Raw genomic sequence first — 25228 nt, forward strand, 5'->3', positions numbered from 1 at the left:
TGCCAGCCAGTGCAGGGAAAACCCTGATGTCAACCTCGGTTCTTTCTAAGGTTGACTATTGTAATAGATTACTCCTAAATGCCCAACAACAAGTACTGAACAAGCTACAACTTGTCCAAAACGCCGCCGCCAGAATCCTGACAAACACTTCAAAATTTTCCTCCATTTCCCCCATGATCCGACAATTGCACTGGCTCCCAATTAGGAGTCGTATTAAATTCAAGGCGTTATGTATCACCTACAAAGCCAGGAACAGCATGGGGCCAGAATTTTAAAAAAAAGCCTTGTCAACTAATACACCCAAAAGAGCATTGCGCTCTGCTACATAAATTGCAAAAAAAAAAAGAAAAAAAAAGTACATGCTATTCTGGAACCCCTCATAGTGATTCATTTGTTTTTAGGTCTGACATTAGCCAAGAACTTTTGTTGCGATGTGGTCCAAACTGGACAAGAACATGGACACCCTCAAACCACCATAGTCACACCTCTACCTCCAACAGAGAATACCTCCTCAGGACCACTGACCCCAGTTGACCAACAACATATCAGGAGGGCGCCAAAACCAATCAAACCCATAGCCCCGGTAGAAGCGCCGAGGTCAAACAAAACCCCAACCCTTAATTTGAATTGGTTCTATTTCTGTCAAACAAACCGCCTCCACTAGATGGTTTATGTTCTATGTTTTTATGTCTTTTTTTGTTTAAAACAGCGGCGAATATTATTCAAAACGTCTGTCAGTATATGTAATTTGCAACCTGCAAATACCAATAAAAAAAATAAAAAAATAAAAAATATATATATATTTATCTTCTATACATACTTACAGGGATTTTCATTCATTGGTCTGTTGTAGTCTTATCTGCATTTTGCTTCCACTCACAATAGCATATAGGAAGGGGCACAGGGAAAGCCCACTTCAGCCATTGACTTACCTGACTCTGTCGATGGTACTGCGTTATTTCATAATGTGCACATCCACACATGAAGCAGTCCCTTTCAGTGCCAGGGATTACATGTGTAACGGGGCTTTTACTTAATACCATATATATATTGACTTTTAGAGAATGCTTGTTTTTGTACAGTGTGTGCCTCCGTCTAAAAACCTTTCACAAACAAAAAGGGCACTGGCAAAGCCAAAAGGTCTGCAGAAAGCACTTCATGGCGGTGACACAGCAGACATGGCATTGCCATAATTAATTTTCATCTTCTTCATGTGTGGTATGATAGTTACCTATTAGTATCAATGTTTCCACCCCCTCAAATATATGATGGTCAGTTTTAGATTTCACCAGCACACTGCTTGCACCATGCTTGTGAAATCTATTGTATTTAATATAAATCTTAAAAGGGTCTTAAATACCGCCCTTACTTTTTGTTTGTTTGTGTGCATGCCAGTTACTTTTCCTTCATTTCTATTGGTTTTAGCATACCATTTCCTGTTGTTCCTTGTGTGTTTCTCTTATCAGTGTCCCATGGCCCCAATACTCCCATTCATCTGCTTTGGTGGAACTTTTTTTATTAGGCTCCTCTGGGCTGCATGCATTTTAAGCGTGCTTGTCGGTTGCATTGTTTTGTTTTTGTTGTCCAGCGCCTTTTTTTTAATCTCCTTGTGTCAGCATGCAATTCAAGCATGCTTCGGAGCTGCATGATTTTTTATTTTCCCAATGCCTTTTATTTAATCTCCTCATGTCGGCACTTATTTCAAGCTTGCTTGTGTTTAACTCCTTTCACTCCCTTGTGGATTTTTTTTGTGCCTGCTCGCGCGCTCCTCTGTACAGTCGCTGTCACAATGTTTGTGGCCGCTGACTCTTCTTACCCCCTTCCGTCTGCTCTGCTCTGCTCCTCTTCATCTCGCAGGTAGGCTGTGGGGTCTACTCCCTTGCCCAGTGATCTGGCCGTGATTTCCTCTGTACATGGTGTGCTCCCTGTGCAGGGTGGTGCTGAGGGAGGCTGTCCGGTGGGCAGGAGGAGGCAGTACTTGAGGGGTGGGCAGGGGCTGGGCTTCACACTCCGAACTTCGGCGCTCAGTACAATGCACCGCAGCTTGGACAAGGAGTTAGTCAGATCCATGCTCTGCTTCCCATTCCGGTTCCGGACATCACCACGGGACCTGCACACGCGGCGTGCACCGCCCGCACGCCAGAGCCCAGCCATCCAAGTTGAGCCCAGTGAAATCTGCTTCTGGAGGAAAGAGTTTCTTGTTTAGGTTTCACTTCTCTCTTGTGTTGCCCCCCCCATATGTTGTTGCTGTTCCCAGCCTTCCTGGGCCTCTCTTGTGTTTTGGGTTTTGTTTTTTTGGCAGGGGGTTCTTTTATATATATGTATATATAAAGCACAAATTTGACTTGGAAGTATAGGCGTGCTTTACCTGAGTACCAGTTACCAACGAGATGGAAACAGTCCCGGTTTCAGCCCTTTCTGGTAGGATTAACAAAGAAGACTTCAGCTGGATGGTATATCTGGGCATGCTCGGTGCACTTCTGTTGTCCGAGGGGACACAGACTCCCCTACGATGAAGTTTTGACAAAAACCCCCATACTGAAAAGGCACTTAGGCAACTCTTAAGCACTCACATACACCCTTGTTTCTTTCACCCCGCAAGACACAACCTCATTTAGAGATGATTATTCAGATTTTATTTATATGTGAAGCAGCAGTATTGGTGTTCCATGCACGCACTGTACAGCTAATCTTAGGTGGCTGGATGTGGAGGAGTTATATTGCACAGTAAAGACTACGCCATGGCTCTGCCAAAGAACAGCGGAGGTGCAACTTTAGTACTCTGTGGGTGGGTGTATAAATTCACCTGCATCTGCTATGTTGTTTTGAGCACTTCTAGCGTTAACTTCACAAAGAGTAAGACGACCAGTGAGTTGAGCATATGCAGTTGACATCTTTGTAGAACTGCAAGTTCCAGATCCAAAGCCTTTTTATTGGCAGTATTATGAGCAGGGGGAGAAAGCGGGTCGCCTACTGGCGGCCCAACTGATGTATAGGGAGTCCGCCATGGCCATCGCTGGCATACGCTCAGCAACCGGGAGGTTCTCACCCGCCCGCAGGACATCGTTTACGAGTCTGCTTCATTTTACAAGACGCTGTACACCCCGGAGGGGCCGGCTAGCGTGGAACAGGTGGCCACCTTCTTGGAGAGTGTAGACCTCCCCTGCCTGTTGGACAAGGGTAGGGAACTAATAGCGGGGGAGATCAGCAAAGAAGAGATTGCGTTGGCCATCTCCAAGTTGCCCTGTCACAAAGTCCCGGGAGAGGATGGCTACGAAGTTTATAGGTGGTCAGGTGAGGAGGTCGTCAACAGAGCGAACAGCCTCCTTAGGACCCCTCTTCAAGAAGGCGGTGACTGCATTCCTACCCAAGCCTGGAAGGGACCCTTTACTATGGGATAGCTACAGACCTATCTCGCTGCTTAACAGTAACATCAAAATACTTGTCAGCATCTTGGCGGCACGTCTTGGCAAAGTCCTTCTCTCCCTGATGTACTACACGCAGGTTGGCTTCTTACCGGGTTGCTCCTCCAGAAATCATATTTGCACCCTGGCCCACACCCTTTGGGCAGCCAAGGACCTTCCAGTCGATACAGTGGCCCGCTCCTTGGATGCCGGAAAGGCATTTGACAGTATCGAGTGGGCACACCTTTTTGCCACCATGAAGCAATTCGTCCTGGGAGACCAATTTATCGCCAAGGTGCCGCTGCTATATGATTGCCCAGCAGCCCAGGTTAACTGCCAGGGGTTCTTTTCTGACCCCTTCCAAATGTGGAGGGGCATCCGCCAGTGAAACCCGCTCTCTCCTACTTTTATTCCATTTGGCCATGGAACCTCTGGCCTTCACTATTCGTCATTTGCCACACATTGTGAGCATTTCCCTCGCGGGCGAACTATCCAAAATCTATCTCTACGCAGACGATGTTCTGCTCATATTCACAGATCTTCACCATTCCCTGCTGGCTCTATTGGAAGTCATTGATGGCTACTCAGCCCTATGTGGCTACATAGTAGATTGTGATAAAAGCGAGGCCTTACCACTCTGGCTTGGGAACACGAAGGCGGCGATCCACAGCTTTCCTTTTTGCTGGAAGTCCTCCCATCTCAAATACTTGGGGATACTGGTTAATAGAGGACTGGGTGGCTGGTTTCAGACACTCTGGACCCCCTGATAGCCCAGATGAAACTGGACTTCGAGAAGTGGTTCCTTATAGGGTTCTCCATGTGGGGCAGAGTGCAGGTGGTGAGGATGTTCACAGTGCTGCACTTCACTTACACGTTGGGTATGCTGCCTGTATTGGTGCCTTTAACCACTTTACGCCTCATCAACTCCCAGATCTGGTCATTTGTCAAGGGACTTTGCCTACTCTTTGGGAACCACACCCTTCAGCCACACTTCTCACACCCTGTGCTACAAACCATGCAAAAGGCTTGGTTGCGCACTCACTGCCTTCTCTGGGTGGGCTCGCGCTTGCATGATAAAGTGCCACTGTGGGGCAATGACGGTTTGCGGGTCAGGCTCTACGCTAGTCCCACTGGATGAAGTTTTTGGCATACGCACCCTGGACCAAGTCTTGTTTGACGGAGACCTAAAGTCTTTCCATTGTCTGAGAGAGAAATTTGGCCTCCACCCTTGGCAGTGGTGGCTTACCTGATATGTAGGGCTGTCACAAGGGAGTGATGTCAGGTCTCTACAGCACATTCACAAGCCACCTCTTCTCCCATCCTCTTCTCCACAGCCTATGTGCCAAATAGCAGGCTCACCTGCAGACAACTCACGAAGAGTAGGACTGGGCTGATACCCGGGAAGCCCATTTAAAGTTCTACCTCTTCAAGATGGTCCACGATTTGGTACTGGACACCTGCAAAACTGAACAGGAGGGGACTCCTGCCACATGCGAAATGCTGGAGGTGTGCAAATGCCCACTGCAATCTCACTCACATCCTTTGAGAGTACTCCTCGATCGGGCCCTTCTGGTTGTATGTTGGGGACATCCTGGGAGTGCCCATGCCACCGCGACTCCCTCTCACTCCTTCCACCATCCTCTCCCAGAACACAGTGGATTCTCCAGACATCTGTTGCCCACTGCGACGTCTCCTTCACACGACCCTGCCCATGGCCAAAATGTGTATTCTCTGACAGTGGAGGTCGCCTGTGCTCCCATCTCAGGAGGATTGGAGAGTGGATATGATCTAAACAGCGTCGCATGAGCATGTTATTTACAATTTGCAGGACCAAGCAGAGGTGTGCATGCAGGCGTGGGATCCTTTTTTACGAGATGATCCTTGAAGTGAGGGATACCACTACAACTCCCCCATTGCATTCCACCCTGAGCTCCAAGGCCAGTATACTCGCGAGCTGCGCAGATGACTCTCGACGTACACTTGGGAGACCCTAGAACTTCCCACCCTTGACACCCACACACTGCCATTCTCCCCCCCCTTTGTCACACCTCCCTGCCTCTTCTCTCCTTCGTGGCCCCCTCTCCATCCACCCACTCATGCCTCCCTTCGTGCTTTCTTCGTTGCCCCCTGCTCCTCCCCAGCCTCCTCCTAGACCCTCCCCGCCTCCTTCCTGGTCTCCCCCTTTACTCTGACCCCCCCAGCATGTCCCCCGTCCCCTATTCACCCTCCTCCATGCCACCTCCATTTCTCCCCCTCTCGCCCCCTTTCTCCCCTCCACGCAGGTATAATGACCCCTTTGATGTGAGGACCCACGGCAGCAATCACGATCACCCTTTATGCATTCTTGCGGGGAAATCGACCTTCCACTCGCGACAGTGTGCCATGAAATGCACTGACCTGGTTCTATGGGGTCCCTCCCCTTCTCCAGCGTGCACCCCCCCACGAACCCTACTGCCCACACCACCTAGTTATAAGGGGTGCATCCTCCCCCCCACAGGGACTGGCTGTCTGGATTTCCACTCCTACCCCTCCTCCAAGTGGGTCTCTGGCCATTGGCTCTTTGACACCTGATATCTAGGGCTATATCCAGCACTTGGAATATTGGTTTCATCAGTTGTATGTGTAACGTGCCTTTTCCCCATACCCTTCCCCACCCAACTTGCATGTATTGCTTATTGTTTGTGTAGTTCTCTTCCAAAATGTACATATGCTGTATGGTTCTATTCCAGTAAACAATTATGATACAAAAAAATAAAGAATTATTGGGTATTGGAAGACTTAGGCATATTCATTGGGTCTGCCATTTACTGTTGCCAGCTCTGCAGTCCCATTCTCCTATCAATAAATCTCTTCTACAAAAACTCCAAACCATCCAGAATGTCGCTGCCAGGCTCGTCCTAGGGACACCACGCCACAAACATGTGTCCCAACACCTACGAAGCCTCCATTGGTCCCCGTCGAGAAGAGGGTCACCTTCAAACTCCTTACCCACACCCACAAATCCCTCAACAACATCAAACCCAAATACCTCAACGACTGAGTATGTTTCCACGTACCCAAGAGGCACCTCCGCTCCGGTGACCTTGCCATAGCAGAGATCCCCCGCATCCACAGAAACAGAACTGGCTGGAGAGCTTTCTCCTATATCGCAGCCAAAACCAGTAACGAGCTCCCAGTCAACATCAGATGCTCCCCTACCCTCCACACGTTCAGGAAGGACCTCAAGACCTGGCTCTTCGACTGGCCCGGATCTGCTCCCCTCCCCAGAGCCTTGAGACCCTCATGGGTGAGTAGCACGCTCTATAAACCACTAACTAATTGATTGATTGATTGTGCAGGGATAGCATTGCTGCACGTTTGCATCTGATATGTTAGTATAGTCTTTGTTCTGAAGTTCTGCTCTGCTATTATACTTGCAGTGTGGCGGTTCCTATTTTGACATCTGGCATGCATCTGCAGTCAGTCCTCTTTCTGCTGAGAGTTCAGATTACCATACAAAGATTGTGTTGCTGCACATATTTACATGTGGGATGTAAATGTCCTGTTTCTGGACATACTTCACTTGGATTTCTTTGCTCTCATTGTGGTTTTGCACAACTTACTGGTGAATACTGATGTGGGTACCTTTGCTGATAGCTCGTCTCAGTTAATTTGCACGGATTGTGGCGTTGCACATGTTTTCATCTGAAAGACTGGTGTTGCCACCTTTCTAAAGTCAGCTCTTCTAGGTTACTATACACAAATTCGACAAACTTACATATGGAATATCAGGGTGTCATCTTTCTGCAAAGATCTGTACTCTGTTAGTGTGCATGGGCTGTGGTGTTACACATATTTACATCTGAAATGTTAGTGCCATCTACTTGTTCATCTGCATTTGCTGGTGTGCACGGATTGTGGTGTTGCACACATTTACATTTGAAATGTGATGGAGCCTTTATCTGCAAAGAGCTCTACTGGGCTCTACTGGGTCACTACCTAGGGGGTGAAGTGTTGCACATGTTTACATCTGGAATGTCAGTGTGGTCATCTTTCTACAAGCAGCTCTGCTTGCTCCTGAGTTTATCCATCGCTGCCCATTGCTGAGTGATTTAGTCAGAAGCCTGGAATGCTGGCTTGTGCAGTGCTTGTGAGATTTGTTGGTGGGTTAAATAGCTCTGTTTTTATGGATTATTTGAGCACAGTGCAGTATGTATGTGCTGTGTGTACACCTTGTTGGAAAAGCAAAATGGCTGGATGCTGTTAAAACCTTTTGTTTCAGGTGTGAGGCAGGGGCGCTTGTGGCTATGTCAGAGGTCCTATTAAAAGCTGCCTTTTTGTTTTGTTTTGCTTTTGTGGCTGAAACAACAAAGTACACTACGGAGAATTAAAAATGCCATACATAATCCTGTGATTAACCTAACACACTCGGGCAGAATATGAAAGCAGCTGAAGGGACGTCTTTCTTTAAATTGCAACACATTTGGGCAACAAAACAGTGAGTTGAGAGCAAAATAGACTCGCGCCTGTAAGTAACTCTGGGGCATATTATCAAGGACGACGATAAAATTATCGCCAGTTTGGCAGCAGAAAACTGCCGCTAAAGCAGCGATAGTGCGCTTGACAATATTCCCTGGAGAATTCCAATAGAAGCCCATGTTCACACCAGAACCATATCGCTAGGCCATGCTGCTGGGAAACATGTGTAAAAATATTGACAAAGTCAATGGATCTTGCATAGGCACACCCTATGGACTTAGAAATGCTTGTTGTCAGTGTTTGGTGCTATTCCCAATTTCAGTTTTCACGATTCTGTTCATTTTTCCAGGGGATTTACTCATTTATTTACTACTTTACTTCTTTATTGCATTGATCCATGTGTGCATTTTGATACCTCACATTATCCCATGCAGACACATCAGCTTTACTAACTTTACATGTATTTATCGGGGTAGTAAAGGATAAAAGTGAAATTGATGACATTTCGAGGACAAATTATTTGGACACTTTGCTGTCCTTTTTTGATCTTCATTCAAAGGGAAGTGTGTTTTGGTAGATATACACTGTCATTAAATATGTATAAAATATTTTTGCATGTAAATGTCCCACAGTTGAACAGTGCAGAATGCAACACCTTGTTTAACATGTTGCACCAATGATACAGAGTAGGTTAGCAGTATGATGTTCAAATGTCATTTGTGGTGTGTGATGCACAATTCAATTACTGAGAATTCTCTGTAAGATTCATTACAAAAGAGAGGTCGAACCACACTGTAACCTCACAAACAAAATGTGTGAAAAACACACTGAAGCATCTGTGTCAACACCTGCTGAAGGTTTTGAGGATAAAAAACTAAGGTATTGATTCCAATGCTGTGCTTTTTGTCATTTCAAGATTGCAATCGCCCGCTAGCTGCTTAAAGTATGCAGTTAATGTTTAAATGGATTTTTGTTAAATATTGTTTTACAGGATACTTCAATGGGGAGCTACACCTTGTAAGGTTCGTTGATTTCATGTGGGTCTAGTTCATTGAGTCAGTGAACCCCTTCATTGCTGAAGTCCCCAGATGAGCAGCCTCTAAATTGACATTAGGACCAACTAAATGCAGCTGCTCTTGGGAAGGGGATACAGCCTTTACAACGAGATTTTTACCTCGTTGTGCCTTTACCACGCATTTTATAGCAAGTATATATTTACCGGGATTATGCATTTACAACGCATGCCAATACCACGCATTTAAGGTAAGTTGAGGGGGGTGGGCGTTCTTCCCCCACAAATACATTGTTTTTAAATCTGAAGGCATTGTGTTGTATTGGTATGCGTTGTAAATGCATATTCGCAGTAAAAACAAACATGATTAAAAATGTGCGGCAAAGGCATGCAATGTATTTACCTGCGTGGTACCGTCGTACAACCTGTGGGAAGAAGATTCAGATGATGGCGGATGGAAGTGAGGTAGTCAAAGTAAAACGTTTCCGAACAAAAGGACAGCTTCAATCTGCAGTAGTCCACATGCTTTTCATGTCCAAGTGATCTTACAACCTATACATAGAGATGAAGGTGAAGGAAAATGATGCAAGATTTTCGGCAGGGAGGCAGACCTGTGACCATTAGAAAGATATCAGATAACAGCACCCTGACTATAGCAACATCTGTGATCTCAGCTCGAATTAAGCTTTGGTGAAAAAATATCTCCTGGTTTTTTATAATGTCACCACCACCCTTAGTCCTGAAATGGCTCCCAGTTGACATGATGGACACTTTGCTGTCCTTTGGACACTTTGCTGTCCTTTTTTGATCTTCATTCAAAGGGAAGTGTGTTTTGGTAGATATACACTGTCATTAAATATGTATAAAATATTTTTGCATGTAAATGTCCCACAGTTGAACAGTGCAGAATGCAACACCTTGTTTAACATTTTGCACCAATGATACAGAGTAGGTTAGCAGTATGATGTTCAAATGTCATTTGTGGTGTGTGATGCACAATTCAATTACTGAGAATTCTCTGCATAACCAACTTTGTTGGTTATGCAGAGCCAAATCTTTTCCATTACACAATCATCAAGGTACCTGAAACATACATCTGAATATATGAGTCATTAGCACATATTATCAATACATGCACAGTGATTTTTTCAGTGATTTTTTGTTTCTATATGATATGTTTATTTTAAAACAGCATTAGCTAATGCCCGATTCATTACTACAACCCAACTTAATAGTTCTTAATTTATTGACTCCGTAAGCATGAAATGCTGAGTCAGCCCAGCTGTGTTTTGAATCTGTCACTTGCAGAGTCTGCACAGGCCTCAACAGTAATACTGGTCTTTGAGGAACTCCAAAAGTGGTCTCACTCTTGAGCGTCTAATATTTAGGCCTTTTTGTGGGAACGGCATGGTCTACCTGAGGTCGATTGGTCTTGACCAAGCTGAGCTACAAACTTTGTAGAGTAAGAACTTATGTTATGTTAAAAAGGTTTATAAAGCACGCTTATACCAAGAAATAGGTGCCTTGGTGCTATTGGCAAGAACTGTCAGAATTATACATAATAAAATACAAGAGCAAACCATCTTTTACGGGGTACCAACCCGCTGGTCCAATGAGAAAAAACACGTTTTTAGATCCTTCCTAAATTTCAAAAGGTATGGTTGAGCTCATAGATGTTATGCTTGTTAATATGCATGATTACTGAGAGAAGCAACATAACAATACTAGACATCTTACCAATGTGTCAGAATGTATTCTGAAAGCACAAACCTTGCAATCTGGATCCAACAGGAGTGATCTGTGCTTCCATACTTATTCGAACCCACTGTTGATATGTTAGCTAGAAGTAGACCCGTGGAAAGGGACATGGACACAGAGACACTGGATATCGTCATTGTGCCTTTTTCGCACAACAATATGAATAAACTACAGGGTTCCAAGTGAGGGAATGTTAAAACATCATTAATTATCAAAGTATCACTCAAAGAGCAAAAGCAATTAACCAAATCTAGATCGAGAGATGAACAAAACAAGGTACCCAGTAATTTAGTTTTAAAGAAGCATATTATATTGACATTAGTCAATGTTAAAAAATAAACACATTATAGAACTGTAGTGATAAAGTGCTCAGTGCTCAAGTGACCACACAGAGCTAGGCACTTTGCAAAAAAAGGGTAATTTTTCACTGTGAAAATGTTGTGTTTTGGGCCATTCCCTGTTGCGAACACTAGGCCTACCCACACAAGTGAGGTACCATTTTTCTCAGAAGACTTTGGGGAACGCAGGGTAGGTGGCATTTTGTTGATCCAAGCAGATTTTAGAACTTTCCATCACAGAAATGCAAGGAAAATGTGTTTTTTTAAACAATTGTTTAGGTTTTCAAGGAATTCTGGGTAACAGAATCTGGTGGGAGCCAGTCCAGTCACCCCATCCTTGGTTCCCCTGGGTGTCTAGTTTTAAAAAATGTATAGGTTTCCTTAGGTGCCAGCAGAGCTAGGGTTCAAAAACTACAGCTAGGCACTTTGCAAAAAAGGGTCCATTTTGAAAGCGAAAATGTGTTGTGTCCACGTTTCGTTTTGTGCTGTTTCCTGTCGTGGGCACTGGGCCTACCCACAGAAGTGAGGTGCCATTTTTCTTGGCATACCATGGGAAACGCGGGGTGAGTGGAATTTTGTGGATCCACGCAGATTCCAGAACTTTCCACCACAGAACTGTGAGGAAAATGGGATTTTTTTGACAATTGTTTAGGTCTGCAGGGGATTCTGGGTAACAGAACCTGGTCAGAGCCAGTCAAGTAACCCCATCCTGGATTCCCCTAGGTATCTAGTTTTTAAAAATGCATATGTGTGCTAGGTTTCCCTAGGTGCCGGCAGAGCAAGGGTTCAAAAACTACAGCAAGGCACTTTGCAAAAAAAGGGTAATTTTGCACTGTTAAAATTTGGTGTGTCCACGTTGTGTTTTGTACCGTGTCCTGTCACGGTCTCTAGGCCTACCCACACAAGTGAGGTACCATTTTTCTCACAGGACTTTGGGGAACATGGGGTGGGTGTTATGTTGTAGATCCCCACAGATTTCAGAACTTTCCACCACAGAAATGCGAGGAAAATTAATTTTTTTGGACCAATTTTTAGGTTCGCAAGGGATCCTGGGTAACAGAACCTGGTGAGAGCCAGTCAAGTCACCCCATCCTGGAGTCCCCTGGGTGTCTAGGTTTAAAAAATGTATAGGATTGCAAGGTTTCCCTAGGTGCTGGCAGAGCTAGCTTTAAAAAACTACAGCTAGGCACTTTGCAAAAAAAGGGCGATTTTTCACTGTAAAATGTGGTGTGTCCACGTTGCGTTTTGGGCCGTTTCCTGTCACGGTCTCTAGGCCTACCCACACAAGTGAGGTACCATTTTTCTCACAGGACTTTGGGGAACATGGGGTGGGTGTTATGTTGTAGATCCCCACAGATTTCAGAACTTTCCACCACAGAAATGCGAGGAAAATTAATTTTTTTGGACCAATTTTTAGGTTCGCAAGGGATCCTGGGTAACAGAACCTGGTGAGAGCCAGTCAAGTCACCCCATCCTGGAGTCCCCTGGGTGTCTAGGTTTAAAAAATGTATAGGATTGCAAGGTTTCCCTAGGTGCTGGCAGAGCTAGCTTTAAAAAACTACAGCTAGGCACTTTGCAAAAAAAGGGCGATTTTTCACTGTAAAATGTGGTGTGTCCACGTTGCGTTTTGGGCCGTTTCCTGTCACGGTCACTAGGGCTACTCACACAAGTGAGGTACCAATTTTCTCGGAAGACTTTGGGGAACACTTTTCCTACTGTTGTGCTGTTTGGAGTAAGAATAGTAAATGTAGCCCCTCCGAAGTCCAGCACTTTCCTTACTGTTAATCTGACTGGAGCGGGAATAGTAAATGTAACCCCTTCAAAATCTAAAGTTTTTCCTACTGCTACTTAGACTGGAGTGAGGATAGTAAATTTAACCCCTTCAAAGTCCAACGCTTTCCCCGCTGTTGCACAGACTGGAGTGGGAATATTAAATCTATCCCCTCCCAAGTCTAATACTTTCCCTACTGTTGCATTGTTTGAAATAGAAATAATATATTTAACCCCTCTGAAGACCAACACTTTCCCTACTGTTGCATAAACTTGAGTTGGAATTGTACATCTAATATTCCCTGACTCCAAAACATTTCCTATTATTGGTAAAAAAAAATAATTTTATTTTTGATTATTTGTTTACATTTTTAATTTAAATGTTTTAATGATTTTATTTATTTAGTAATTTATTTCATATTTTGTAATTGATTGTTTAATAATTTTCACGTTTTATTTAAATATATATTTATATAGATAGATTGTATGTGTATATCAGAGCTATATATTTATATCTATATATACACAGTAGTACATTAAAATGTTATTAAAAAATGTATAACGTAAAATATATTTTTAATAACTGTGTTACAATATATGTAGGTGTGTGTATAAATATGTATATATATATATGTATAAAGAAAAACCAAAGGTAGTGATGGACGGAGCGTTGACAATACAAATTGCTCTATATATATGTATATACATATATATACACACACACAGACAAACGCATATATGTGTGTGTGTGTGTATTTATATAATGGTGTATTTATATTTAAAGTCTTTTAATATTAGTGGAACTCATGTAATTTACATGAGATTAAATGTATATACTAAAATGTTTAGGATTTACTATTTTAAACAATATATAAATGTTAGACCTGGCATCTTTGGCGTGGTTTTCCCTGTCTTTTTGCCTCTACCTCCTGTATTTTTGATGCTGTGCTGGATTTCGTTTTTTGCTGGTTTAGATGCTTTGGGCACTTTGCCACTGTTGATCAGTGTCAAAGTGCAAATGCTCCCTGTGTAAATTGTTATTGTGATTGGTTATCCATTATTGACATATTTGTGTCACCAAGAAGTCCCTAGTAAAGTGCACTGAGTGTGCCAGGGCTGGTGATAACAAATGCTACCAGTGAGACTGCAGCACTGATTGTGCCACCCACATGAGTAGCCCTAAAATGGTGTCTCAGGCCTGCCGACGCAGTGCCTGTGTGCAGTCTGTGAACTGCCATGTCCTCCTGGTCAGGCCTAACCCTTCCCTTTCTGTACACATTGGTCACTCCTACGGAAGTCCCAAGGTACCCCCTTGGGCAGGGTGCAGTGTATGTGAACGGTAGAGCATGTACTAGTGCGGGTGACATGCTCTGGTAGTGAATTACAGCCATTTTCGTTATTCACTATTGTAAAGCTATCTTGCCCCATAGGCTATCATGGGGAATGCTGGCTACAGTGGCTATCAACATATCTTCCCATAGGAGCAAGATAGGACATAAAAGTCTGGTATCCCTGAACTCAGAATTTAATAACACATCTTTTAGGAATGGTTGTTTTTAAATCCTGTGTTTGAGAACAGCACTTTTAGAAAGTTGCTGTTCTCTTGTCTGACCTTTCTGTGTGCCTTGGCCTGTTTGTGAATTGAATGTCTGGTTTGTGAGTCACAGGGGCTGGGTGGCTCCCAGAGGCTGAGTGGGCCATCCCTGGGCTGAATAGCTCCATCTGCATCTAGAGTGGTGGGAGGGGGTAGCACCTGGGCCTGAATAGGGCTGTGCCTGCCTTCCACAATGCTGGCTCCACCTCCTGCTGGGCGGCTGACGACCCTGCCCCTCTCTCTGAAAGGAAAAGAGAGGCCAGGAAAACAAAGTGCTCAAGGAACACCCAGAACTGGTTCAGACCGGGCTCATAGCCCTCCTGCACAAAGAGAACAAAGACTTTTAGGGGTATAAGTACAGGACCCCTGACTACAGATAATTAAATCATCCTGGAATCAAGAAGGAACCTCTGCCAAGGAGAAAGCTGAAACTGAAGAAGGAAGACTGTCCTGCTGTTGCTTTGCTGCTAAGGAGAGGGGAAGGACTTTGCTTTGTGCTGTGTCCCCTTGCTTGAAGGAATCTCCAAGGGGCTGAGAAGAGCTGGCTCCCTGTTAAGAAGTCCCAGGAACAAAAGGACTTCACCCCCAGCTTCCCTGAACTCTGCCGAGAGAGTTCTGTCCTTCCTGGAGTGCTTGGCCCATCTCTGGTGCCTCTGGAAGTGGTACCTGTGTTGGGAAGCTGGAAACCAAGCTTTAAAGAACTTTCTGCAAAGTTTATCGCATCGCTCGCTTGCGGTGCGCATCCCCGTCAGTGCGAGGAAATTCCCGCCGCTACGAAGGCCGACATCGTCGCAGCACCTGTTGCCGCTGCCAGAGCCGTCGTATACTTCATTTACGGGACGCACCAGACCGGTGCAGGAAGAGTATCATCGCTGTGAGTATCGTCGCAGAGCCTGCTGTCACTGGGTGAGTTGCCGCACTGCTTACTTGCTGACTGCATCACGTCGCTGCGAGAGTCGTCGCAGAGCCTTCGCATCAAGGGGCTGCGAGAAGAGAAGATCGACGCTGAGCCGCGCATCGTTGCCGCACCAGAGATCGTCGCCGCCCCGAAGATCGTCGCATCGTACCTTTTGCGAGCCGCTTCCACCGAAACCTGTGCACCGGAATCCACGCTAGGTATTCCATCCCACCCATACAGACCGGAGTCACCCCAACACGCCTGCTGCGTCCAGTGGGGTTGTCGCATCGCCTCCCCAGGGTCTCAGGAGTGACGCATCGCTTGCTTTTCACCGCTACAGCTTTTCACTTGGAACTTTGTCGCATCTAAAGGTACTGTTGGCTAAAACGTGACGCACCTGTGGATTATTTTAACGCAACCTTAAGAACTCTTTTGAAACCATATTCTTGAACTGTGTATGTTGAATTTTTGTCGGTTTGGTCTTGTGTAGTTTAGATTAAAATACCTTTGTTTTTCTAAACTGTTGTGCAGTCAGTTTGTGGTGTTGTCACTGTGTTACTGTGAGTGTTGGTACAAATACTTTACACATTGCCTTCGATAAGCCTTACCTGCTCGCGCCAAGCTACCCAGGGGATGAGCAGAGGTTATCTAAGAGCGTTTTCTCCTTACCCTGACTAGAAGCAATGGTCCCCATGTGGACAGTGTTAGCTACCTCTGCCAACAAGAGACCCCCAGTTCTATCTAACAATATATATATATATATCTATATATATATATATATATATATATATATATATATAGATATATATATATATAGATATATATATATATTGCCACAAATCCCTCAGAGAGAGGATTAGTCCGCACTCACAAAGAGATTCTTCCCAAGTTACCTTTATTCGTCAAGGTTATTCAGCAATTCGGGTTACAACACACCAACGCGTTTCACAACACACAGTTGCTTGTTCACGGTAAGGTAACATTTACCCCAGCTCCTCCTATATTCTTTACAGGGCGCGCCAAAAAACAAACAAATTAATGCTGACCTCACTTCCTGTTGCCTTGACAGGAAGTAGGTTGGGAAATGTAGTTTTTGATAACTTTTGCGTTTTTCAACAATCACCCATGAAACTTTATACATTTGCTGCCCACAGCGTTCTTATCAGCCGTGATTATGTACATATTTACAAATATATTCACTCATATATTACTGTTTGTCTGTTTGTCAGTATTCGGTTACTTATTTTCACACTCGTTTATATTTTGGTATACACTGGTGACATCATGGTGTTAATTAATAACGCTCTCCGGTGAGCAATTTCATTAATGCATAAGGTGTCCAGATTACGAAAATCAATTCCAAAGAAACCTTTTTGCCCTCTAGTGGGCCTAATAACCATCTTAATGCATTTAGTGCCCCTATGTATCTGTATAAAAACTATAAGCCATTTCTTATCATTGCTAATTAAGCTACGAATTGCACTGACACAGTCTCACTATTATCATCATTTCATACTCTAATTGGCCATATCTCATCATTGTATTACTGATATACTATTCATGAGTCAAAAAAAGTCATTGTTCTTATTACTACATTCAAAAATATACATTTTTCTTAAAAACCGATTTTTTCTCTGTCGCTCTCATATCTCTGTTCAAAAGATTATGCTACTCATATCTCCAAATGTACCCACCCACCTAGGGGGGAAGGAATCAAGGTCGGGATTATAAATGTACATAAAGTTCTTCGCTCTGATTCAAACCCCATGGGGTCATTGTTCGAAAATTCAGTATTTGCCTCGATTCTCTGCATCTCAATTGCTTTTCCTGGTCTCCACCCCTTTCATGTGGCAGGATGCATTCTAGAGCATATGTTTTTAGAAGTTTCCAGTCGCTGTTGTGAGCCAACTCCATATGTTTTGCGACGGCATTATTTCTGTCTTTATTCGTGGTCGCCCTGATGTGCTCAAGAATGCGTTTTTTAAACTCATTTTTGGTGCTACCAATGTACTTTAGTGAGCACGGGCACTCAATCACATAAATCACATGGGTGCTCGTACAGTCAATTAATTGTCTTATTTGCCACATCTTTTTGTTGGGTAGCATTACTTCTTTTTTGTTTATCGCAATCTGACACACTTTGCAGTGTAAACATTTGATAAATCCTTTCGTATTCAACCATTGAATTCCTTTTTTCTTTTTTGTGTGATCATGAAAATGACTTTGTATCAATCTGTCTTTTAGACTCCTGGCTCTGCGGAATGTGACTAGGGGATGATTACCCATTATTCTCCCAGTTGTTTGGTCCAATTGTAATATTCTCCAATTCTTCCTTATTATATTTACAATTTGTTTCGATTCTCTGGTATAATCCAGAATCAATCTCACCTTTCTTTCATCAGATTGTTGGGTACTACTGTTCATTTTTGCATCTTGTTTAGTCGTCAATGCCTCTTTTCGATTTTTGTTGTTGGCTCTTTGCCATCCTTTCATTATGACTTTGTTGTTATATCCTCTATTCTTGAATCTATGGGCCATTGATTTGCTTGTTTTGATCCATTCCTCCTCTTCTGAACATATCCGTCTCAGTCTTAGGAATTCTCCATAAGGTATATTTTCTTTCACCGATGGTTTGTGAAAACTTTCAAAGTATAGAGTTGAATTAGTCGCTGTTTTTTTCCTATGGAGGGTTGTTTCAACCTTATTATCTCGAATATAGATCTCCGTATCCAGGAAAATTGCTCTCTCCTTGCTGATCTGGTAAGTGAACCTTATGTTTGATGTTGAAGAGTTCAAGATTTGGAAGTAAGCTTCAAATTCCTCTTTTGTTCCTTCCCATATTATTAGAAGATCGTCTATGTATCTTGTCCATTTGGCAATTTTTTCCACATAGAAGTCATTATCCGTATGCCATGCAATTTGTTGTTCCCACCAACCCATGGTGATGCAGGCGTAGGCAGGACTGAAAGAAAAACCCATGGCACAACCCTGGGTTTGTTGGTATATTTCTTCGCCAAATAAGAAAACATTTTGGGTTAAACAAAGTTCTATCATATCAATCAACATTTGATTATGACGATTGAATTGAATATTACGCTCCTTAAGAAAAAATGCACATGCATTTAAGCCAATCTGATTGTCAATGTTTGTATATAAAGATACAACGTCCATAGTAACCAATAGGAAATTAGGTTGCCATGGTAAGTCCTCTAGATGTTTGAGGAGGTCCGTTGTATCTTTTAAATATGAGCTTAAGTTGGTCACAAAAGGCATCAAAAAGAAATCTAGATAGTTGGCCACCGGTTCCATTAGGGATCCTTTTGAGGACACAATCGGTCTCCCTGGTGGTCTAAGGGGATTCTTGTGTACCTTGGGGAGGAAATATATCGTCGCCATTTTTGGGTGTTCTGTAGTTAAGAATTTCTTTTCATCCAAGTCAATTAGATTTAATTCACTCCAGATATTCAGTTTCTGATCAAGTTTTTCTTTGAACACTTTTGATGGATTTGTTTCCAACTTTCTATAATATTTGGAGTTGTTCAGTTGTAGGTGTGCCTCAGTCCCGTAGTCTTTTGTATTTAAAATAACAATTTTTTCGCCTTTATCGGCGACCTTTATTGTTATTGTTTTGTCATCTGTTAGATTTCTCAATGCAACTCTTTCTTCTTTCGATAGGTTGTCCTTATATTTGGTGCTTTTGATTTTATAGATATCTTTAGTGACCGCCTCCTGGAATAGATCTATTTTATTGCCCTGTGGCAGTTGTGGATAGAATTTCGATGGTACCTTCATTCCACTTAGGCCAGCTCCTTTTTGTGATATTACTCCAGATTCAGTAATCATTTCATTATCATTATCAGTGTCCAAATTAGTTAATGCTACCAACGCTGGGAGGTCCCCTGTTGTTAATTCATCTCCCCTACTTGCAGGATCCATGCGTGTCTTTTTTCTTTGTTTGGCATAATTAGCCATTTTCTCATTATCTTCAAAAGTTTTGGCCAACTTGATTTTCCTGATATATTTATATATATCGATTCTGGTTTGTGCTATGTTCATTGATTCCGTTGGGCAGAAAGTTATTCCCTTTTTCAATAGAGATATTTCATTCTCATCGATGTTCCTACTAGACAAGTTAAGGACTACTAGTTCTCCCTCCATTGTGTCCATTATTTCTGTCTCCTCTGACGCATGGCCCTTGTTTCGGTTCCCACTTTTTCTGAGCCATTTTTTCCTTTGTCCCCTTCGGGTTGTTTTTTTTGTTTTTGAGATGTTCCTGATTTTGCTACCCATCTGCGTCCTCGGCCTCTTCCTCTTGTCCCCTGATTCTGATTGAACTCCCACGTTCGTTGTTGAAGAAGCAGTCTCATATCCCCTAAAAAATCCCTGCTTGCTTGATTTGTGTTTTCTGCTCCTTCCTCACTTGTGCCAGTGGATATTAGTGATGTTGCACTAGATGCACTTTGATACGTTGCCCCCTTACTTCCTTGATTTTTGAAGAAATCATATTTTTTCGCGTATGTAAAGATGCACCCATTTGCATAATCCTCCTCGTCGCGTTGGAATTTGGACTGTTTTCTATTCCTGACTACCTCCTCATGTTTACTCACATATTTTTCCAAGTCCTCTTTTAATTTCGTTTGTTCCGGATTTAATTCCAAAGTCGCTAACTCTATTTCCAATTCTGCCAGTTTCTCTTTGATCTTGGCTAGGGCAATATCCAAGGGTTTCTTTGGAATTGATTTTCGTAATCTGGACACCTTATGCATTAATGAAATTGCTCACCGAAGAGCGTTATTAATTAACACCATGATGTCACCAGTGTATACCAAAATGAATGAAATATCTCTATTGAAAAAGGGAATAACTTTCTGCCCAACGGAATCAATGAACATAGCACAAACCAGAATCGATATATATAAATATATCAGGAAAATCAAGTTGGCCAAAACTTTTGAAGATAATGAGAAAATGGCTAATTATGCCAAACAAAGAAAAAAGACACGCATGGATCCTGCAAGTAGGGGAGATGAATTAACAACAGGGGACCTCCCAGCGTTGGTAGCATTAACTAATTTGGACACTGATAATGATAATGAAATGATTACTGAATCTGGAGTAATATCACAAAAAGGAGCTGGCCTAAGTGGAATGAAGGTACCATCGAAATTCTATCCACAACTGCCACAGGGCAATAAGATAGATCTATTCCAGGAGGCGGTCACTAAAGATATCTATAAAATCAAAGGCGCCAAATATAAGGACAACCTATCGAAAGAAGAAAGAGTTGCATTGAGAAATCTAACAGATGACAAAACAATAACAATAAAGGTCGCCGATAAAGGCGGAAACATTGTTATTTTAAATACAAAAGACTACGTGACTGAGGCACACCTACAACTGAACAACTCCAAATATTATAGAAAGTTGGAAACAAATCCATCAAAAGTGTTCAAAGAAAAACTTGATCAGAAACTGAATATCTGGAGTGAATTAAATCTAATTGACTTGGATGAAAAGAAATTCTTAACTACAGAACACCCAAAAATGGCGACGATATATTTCCTCCCCAAGGTACACAAGAATCCCCTTAGACCACCAGGGAGACCGATTGTGTCCTCAAAAGGATCCCTAATGGAACCGGTGGCCAACTATCTAGATTTCTTTTTGATGCCTTTTGTGACCAACTTAAGCTCATATTTAAAAGATACAACGGACCTCCTCAAACATCTAGAGGACTTACCATGGCAACCTAATTTCCTATTGGTTACTATGGACGTTGTATCTTTATATACAAACATTGACAATCAGATTGGCTTAAATGCATGTGCATTTTTTCTTAAGGAGCGTGATATACAATTCAATCGTCATAATCAAATGTTGATTGATATGATAGAACTTTGTTTAACCCAAAATGTTTTCTTATTTGGCGAAGAAATATACCAACAAACCCAGGGTTGTGCCATGGGTTTTTCTTTCAGTCCTGCCTACGCCTGCATCACCATGGGTTGGTGGGAACAACAAATTGCATGGCATACGGATAATGACTTCTATGTGGAAAAAATTGCCAAATGGACAAGATACATAGACGATCTTCTAATAATATGGGAAGGAACAAAAGAGGAATTTGAAGCTTACTTCCAAATCTTGAACTCTTCAACATCAAACATAAGGTTCACTTACCAGATCAGCAAGGAGAGAGCAATTTTCCTGGATACGGAGATCTATATTCGAGATAATAAGGTTGAAACAACCCTCCATAGGAAAAAACAGCGACTAATTCAACTCTATACTTTGAAAGTTTTCACAAACCATCGGTGAAAGAAAATATACCTTATGGAGAATTCCTAAGACTGAGACGGATATGTTCAGAAGAGGAGGAATGGATCAAAACAAGCAAATCAATGGCCCATAGATTCAAGAATAGAGGATATAACAACAAAGTCATAATGAAAGGATGGCAAAGAGCCAACAACAAAAATCGAAAAGAGGCATTGACGACTAAACAAGATGCAAAAATGAACAGTAGTACCCAACAATCTGATGAAAGAAAGGTGAGATTGATTCTGGATTATACCAGAGAATCGAAACAAATTGTAAATATAATAAGGAAGAATTGGAGAATATTACAATTGGACCAAACAACTGGGAGAATAATGGGTAATCATCCCCTAGTCACATTCCGCAGAGCCAGGAGTCTAAAAGACAGATTGATACAAAGCCATTTTCATGATCACACAAAAAAGAAAAAAGGAATTCAATGGTTGAATACGAAAGGATTTATCAAATGTTTACACTGCAAAGTGTGTCAGATTGCGATAAACAAAAAAGAAGTAATGCTACCCAACAAAAAGATGTGGCAAATAAGACAATTAATTGACTGTACGAGCACCCATGTGATTTATGTGATTGAGTGCCCGTGCTCACTAAAGTACATTGGTAGCACCAAAAATGAGTTTAAAAAACGCATTCTTGAGCACATCAGGGCGACCACGAATAAAGACAGAAATAATGTCGTCGCAAAACATATGGAGTTGGCTCACAACAGCGACTGGAAACTTCTAAAAACATATGCTCTAGAATGCATCCTGCCACATGAAAGGGGTGGAGACCAGGAAAAGCAATTGAGATGCAGAGAATCGAGGCAAATACTGAATTTTCGAACAATGACCCCATGGGGTTTGAATCAGAGCGAAGAACTTTATGTACATTTATAATCCCGACCTTGATTCCTTCCCCCCTAGGTGGGTGGGTACATTTGGAGATATGAGTAGCATAATCTTTTGAACAGAGATATGAGAGCGACAGAGATAAAATCGGTTTTTAAGAAAAATTTATATTTTTGAATGTAGTAATAAGAACAATGACTTTTTTTGACTCATGAATGGTATATCAGTAATACAATGATGAAATATGGCCAATTAGAGTATGAAATGATGATAATAGTGAGACTGTGTCAGTGCAATTCGTAGCTTAATTAGCAATGATAAGAAATGGCTTATAGTTTTTATACAGATACATAGGGGCACTAAATGCATTAAGATGGTTATTAAGCCCACTAGAGGGCAAAAAGGTTTCTTTGGAATTGATTTTCGTAATCTGGACACCTTATGCATTAATGAAATTGCTCACCGGAGAGCGTTATTAATTAACACCATGATGTCACCAGTGTATACCAAAATATAAACGAGTGTGAAAATAAATAACCGAATACTGACAAACAGACAAACAGTAATATATGAGTGAATATATTTGTAAATATGTACATAATCACGGCTGATAAGAACGCTGTGGGCAGCAAATGTATAACGTTTCATGGGTGATTGTTGAAAAACGCAAAAGTTATCAAAAACTACATTTCCCAACCTACTTCCTGTCAAGGCAACAGGAAGTGAGGTCAGCATTAATTTGTTTGTTTTTTGGCGCGCCCTGTAAAGAATATAGGAGGAGCTGGGGTAAATGTTACCTTACCGTGAACAAGCAACTGTGTGTTGTGAAACGCGTTGGTGTGTTGTAACCCGAATTGCTGAATAACCTTGACGAATAAAGGTAACTTGGGAAGAATCTCTTTGTGAGTGCGGACTAATCCTCTCTCTGAGGGATTTGTGGCAATAATTGGAAAGCGGGGCTCTGCTTAGTAGCCCGACACCGGTGGAGAGAGCGCCAGAGGACCACGAGAAATTGAGCCAGAATTGTGTTCGATATATATATATATATATATATATATATATATTCAAAAATACTATATTTTTGCATGTTTTTGGATGATGCTAGTGTTAAACAATATTTTATTTCCAATATTTTTCTACTTATAATTATAAGTATATGCACACAAAATTTGGTAATCAATACTTTTGACACAATATTTGTGTCAAATGATATTGTTACATCAATATTGTGCCACTAATCCGTCCAGGCAGGAGAGAGGCACCTGTGTGCCATCAAAACCAAACTGAAGGAGCTACGATTGAGTTTGCCTTCTTGCAATGCCAGCAAGCAGATGTCCACTAGGCGTATATGATGGGTGCCAGCTTCTGTCTTATTCAGATAAAGGCCTGACTGCTGGCAAGATAGCCATTGCAGCTGTGCTGCCAAGTAAACAACTCGAAATTGGTGCACCTAGGCCGTCCTGACTCACTGGTAAGTATCATTTAGCATTGGCTACTATTTTGGCGTCCACCAGACCATATATTCTCCCCCACGAAGGTGTCTAAATTTCAAAAGAGGCTAGTGGGGTAAATTGGAATATTTTCAAAGTGATATGGGAGCCAAGGTAAAACATTATCATTTTAGAGATGGCGATTCTTCCCATACCAGAGAGCAGAGGTTTTCTCCAGAAGGCCACCCGCTCCCTGAGAGAGCATACCACTCTAGAGAGGTTGCCCTCCATTAAATTTCATAAGAGTCATCCCATATGGCTATGTCTTGTCCAAGTTGAATGCTATGAGAAAGTATGCCTTGTTAGAGGAAATAGGTACAAAAGGGGGTGGTGATGGACGGAGCATCTGAACCAATCAAACACTCACACCCAGTCAACTGATCTGGGTTTAATCCATCACCGTTCTTTAGCCCACTCTGCCACCCCAGTTCAGACATGGCCATATGCAAATCAGTCTGACCCTGTGCCTCGTGGGAACAGTCCAGCCCGAACTGCCAAGCCATGCCTTTCCTGGACCGGAAACAAGCTTCCGAGGACCGGTTTCTGGCATTTCAGCCGTCTTCAGCCCGGCTTGCTTGAATCCAGTGGCAAAGTGAGCAAGGGACTCACGTCTGAGCATACCCTGCCAACTTATGGCGAACAAAGTGGTACAAAAGGGGGGGTGATGGACGGAGCATCTGAACCAATCAAACACTCACACCCAGTCAACAGATCTGGGTTTAATCCATCACCGTTCTTTAGCCCACTCTGTCACCCCAGTTAAGACATGGCCATATGCAAATCAGTCTGACCCTGTGCCTCATGGGAACAGTCCAGCCCGAACTGCCAAGCCATGCCTTCCCTGGACCGGAAACAAACTTCTGAGGACCGGTTTCTGGTATTTCAGCCGTCTTCAGCCCGGCTTGCTTGAATCCAGTGGCAAAGTGAGTAAGGGACTCACGCCTGAGCATACCCTGCCAACTTATGGTGAACAAAGTGGTACAAAAGAGGGTGGTGATGGACGGAGCATCTGAACCAATTAAACACTCACACCCAGTCAACAGATCTGGGTTTAATCCATCACCTTTCTTTAGCCCACTCTGCCACCCAGTTCAGACATGGCCAGATGCAAATAAGTCTGACCCTGTGCCTCATGGGAACAGTCCAGCCCGAACTGCCAAGCCATGCCTTCCCTGGACCGGAAACAAGCTTCCGAGGCCGGTTTCTGGCATTTCAGCCGTCTTCAGCCTGGCTTGCTTGAATCCAGTGGCAAAGTGAGCAAGGGTCTCACGTCTGAGCATACCCTGCCAACTTATGGCGAACAAAATGGTACAAAAGGGGGTGGGGATGGACGGAGCATC

The sequence above is a fragment of the Lissotriton helveticus genome, chromosome 4_1, assembly GCF_964261635.1.
Source record: "Lissotriton helveticus chromosome 4_1, aLisHel1.1, whole genome shotgun sequence".
In the NCBI taxonomy this organism is placed as follows: domain Eukaryota; kingdom Metazoa; phylum Chordata; class Amphibia; order Caudata; family Salamandridae; genus Lissotriton; species Lissotriton helveticus.